The sequence below is a fragment of the Athene cunicularia genome (genome assembly GCF_003259725.1).
Source record: "Athene cunicularia isolate RWA chromosome 26 unlocalized genomic scaffold, athCun1 chr26_part2, whole genome shotgun sequence".
Classification (NCBI taxonomy): Eukaryota; Metazoa; Chordata; class Aves; order Strigiformes; family Strigidae; genus Athene; species Athene cunicularia.
The window spans coordinates 3,310,186-3,314,095 of record NW_020799137.1 but is presented as its reverse complement, the minus strand read 5'-3'; positions in this window follow the sequence as shown (position 1 = coordinate 3,314,095).

The window sequence follows — 3,910 nt, the reverse complement described above, 5'->3', positions numbered from 1 at the left end:
ATTCAATTGCGAAGTAGTTAAGGTATTTGAATTTTTTTTAAAGAAGAAGAATCCCAAGAAAGAAAGTATTTGATGGCTAATAATCTCATTTCAATATAATAGGACCTTTCTTTTGCAAAGAGCAAGACAGGTTAAAAGATATAATTATGACTTTGCAAACTCTCCCAAGTGCTACGAGATCATCTGACAGTTCTGATCCTGGGCTCAGCTCTCAAAGGGGAAAAGTCTTTGTCTAGTTAGAGAGTTAAAGAGACAGGATCCCTATTCCACCCTCTGCCTACATTGCAATTTAACTGTCAAAAAAATCCAAGCTGCAAAATTGTCTTATTCCAACACAGAGCAAGAAAAGAGAGAGAGGTTTGAAACTGACCTGTCAAAAGCACCCTGTTTAAAAATGTATAATATATTTTAAACATTTTTTTCCAGAGGTACTTAAAGGTTAAAGATGTGCCAAAGAAGTAGGATGGATTTTTTTTTTTCCCCCTTCACTAAAGCTTTTTAAAACAATTAAAACAAAAAAAAATCATTTCAAAATTAGGGATCATCAGTGTAAAAAATCCCCTGAAGATCAAAAGGAACACATTAGAATCACATTAATTCTGATTAAAAAAAAAATAAAATCCCCTTTTTCAATGGAAAGAGAAACTTCGAGGACATTTAAATAGTGTTTTCATTGTCAGAATTTACAAGAAGGTGGAGCAGAGTGTCTGGAAGAGACGAAGACCAAGGCAAGCACTGAGCCATGAGGAAAGATGCAGAGGCTGCTGTTGACAGTCCGTCCTGGATATTCTTGGGCTCTTTAAAGCTTTGCGCTTTTTTAAATGTTTCAAAATAGTGAAGGAAGGAGGAGAAAATATTTTTCCCAAGTAAGCAAACAAAAGAAGCCATTTCTTAAGGGGGGTTTCCAAGGGAGCCACAAACAAACAATTCCAAATCATTTCTTTTTTTTAACCAAATATAGATGGCAAACAGACAGCTGGATGTGAGCAGAGGCTTTCAGGCTGTGCCACCCGCGTGGCATCCTGCGGCCCCGCACCGGGGCAGGTCCAAGCCGTGACACTTCTGCAGCACCTCCCTCGCCCAGCACCGCCCCGACAGGATCAGGCCCTGAGGGGTGTCAGCGAGGCCAGTGGGAGCCTGGGGGCTGCAGAAATGCCAGACGGGGATCTGTGAGCGTGCGAGCTGCGTGTTTATCTCTTCGAGCATGCAGCGCCGTCCCCTAAGCAGGGAGCGGGGGCCACGTCTCCCTGTTATTCATCTTACTGCAAGTCAGGAGCGGGCGCTTCATAAATCAGGAGTCAACTCCTCAGAGACGACGCCCTCCCCACCTGACAGAAACCAAGTGAGTGTGTCCGGGTTCACTCGTCCACCTCCATCCCGCCCAGCAAACACTACCACAGATTGGAGCAACTGAGAGGTCTCTCGCACCGTGAGCCCCTCCGTGGCCTTTATCTGCACCAGGGGGGCTGGTCCTCCAAGGAGACAGTTGGATTTTCCTCCCTCCCAATCAGCAAATTGTAACCTGCCCCTTCCCATATGTGGCCTGACTAATAGCCCTGGGTCTGTGGGGCAGGGGCACAGGCCACGCTGTTTCACACACGTCATTGCATGGACCCAGCATGAAGGGGCAGGCGGAGCCACGGGCAAGAGATTTGTGGCTTTTGAACAAAAGGGTTGCAAAATAATATCCCTCCCTGTCCCTCTTTGGCATTTTAGATCTTTCCCATAAGCGAGTCCTCTCCAAGAGCCTTGGCTCCCAAACCCACCAGGAAAAATGAGAATAACCTTCGGGCTTCTGCAGCTGCTCCTTCTAACCAAAGGTTGATGGGGAGTGGTACCAGTCTGGTTTATCCTCAAAATCACAAGGTGAAATATTTCTAAGACTGAGAGCCACAGGATGTTACCAAGTCATCGAAGGAGATTAAAAGATTCCTAACTGGGTAGTGCTCACAGACAGGCTGGCATTGCCTGCACGAGGGCCGTGCCACTGGGCTGATGCCATGGACCTTAAAGTGCTTTGAAACACACCCTCAGATTTATACAAACACCAGGGCCACAGGCTCCAGGCATCCTTGGCATACCCAGTAAATACACCCTAAATGGTACCAGTACAATCCAAGATAACGGCACTAGCAAGACAAGTGACATAAAAACCAACCTACCCGCCGCTGCTCCCCCTGTCAAATTTCCTCCCTTTCCAGCCCTCTTCACTCTGTCATCTCCAGGTGGGTGGGGAAATAGATGAGCTTTGCAACAGCTCTGAATGTCACCCTCAGACACGGGGAATTTTGAAACAGAGTTAAAGCAGCAGTTGTGTGTTGGTGCTTATCTTGAATATTTTTTTATATATATATATATATATATATATATATATATATAAAACTGGCAAATTGGGCTGTGACCAAACCGAAAACAGGGATAGGGGACCTCATTAAAGCCTCCTGGCAAACTGATTTGCGTACCTCCTGCTGCATTAGGAAGTGTGTAACGGTCCTGCGTTTCCATAGGATCTACGGGGTGACCAGGCTTTAAGTATTACTCACTAAAAATGAAAGCCAAACTGGACTCCTGCCCTAGGAAACTCGCCAGATTTCTGCTCTTAAAGGAATGATAAGCCTTTGGGATGCTGCTTTTCTGACTGTGCAAAATCAGGGTCAAGTCTGGGATAAGAGCTCCTCATTAAATAGCTCCAAGCCTGCTTCTCTTAAATCTGGAGGAGAGTCTTCCTCTAAGGGCAGGACCAGAACCCACCAGCAAGACAAGGGCATGCTTCTGGCAGCCCAAATGGATTACACCAGGGCCAAGGGCTTTCTGAAGGTGTGCCTTTCATCTATGTTGCTCATAAAAAGCCTTCTCCATCCTTTCTGTTAAGTCCTCTGGTCCCAAATTCTCATCAGTTTGCCTCAGCCTTTCAAGGGATGAGGTGGTGGTGGGGTTTCCCTGGTGTAACCAAGAGCAGGATCTGGTCCTCTTTGGTAAATACTATATGATAAAGCTGGTCGCCTCGTGCCAATGGAAAGCTGCCATGATTCTGCCCATGCGTGAACCAAAACTCATCTCTTTGTACATTTTCCTCTTAATCCAACCTGCTCTCCAGCTCATCTTTTCTCGTTTGTGATCAGTCTAGAAGGATTTGTGCCTTTGTGCCAAGGCCAGTCTAGCTGCTTCGCTTATGACAGCCACCAAGAGGGCTGCAGGTGTCAAAAGGGAATTCCTGTGGTGAAAATCACGGATGTAGTTCTGAGGAGACATGGCCAGTGGGGAGTAAGACAGTGCGAGTGTCACCTGGTGAGAAAACAGTAGAGAGTGGCAAAGAGCCACGGCACACGCTGATTCGATGTGTTAAGTGGGTAGCAGGAGCAGAAACATCCACACAAAAGGGGAGAGGAAGTCAGCAGGTGTAACCCCATGAAACTACACAAGACAACCCATGCTTGGGTTTACTGTTTTCACCTCATCGCTTCCCCTCCTTCCGCCCGCTGCAGAAACCACCCTCACCTGAACATCCCCAATGCCCTGTTCCAGCTGGCACCCACTTACTGGCCAGTTCAAACCAAAGGGCCATGGCCAATACTTGCCAGGATTTTCTCAGGTAGAGGAAATTTGCAGGTGACGTGAAGCATCACACAGCAGAGCGTGTGACCCTACAGAAGCAGAGTAGCTGTCCTCAGAGTAATGTCTCACCATCAAACGAGACAATTTCAGCTGAGCTCCGAGCTGAGCTGCCTTCAGGCTGGGACAGGCTCAGGCGACGTCCCCACTCTGCAGTCGGTCCCCCCTCAGTGCACAGCACACGTTTCGGTTTGATTGATTTTGTAATTGCTCGTTTAATTGAACAGTTACAGCAACACTATCAGGAAAAGGTTTCAGGGCTGGGAAGGGGGGTGGGAGGGTGTCTGTCTCTTATACA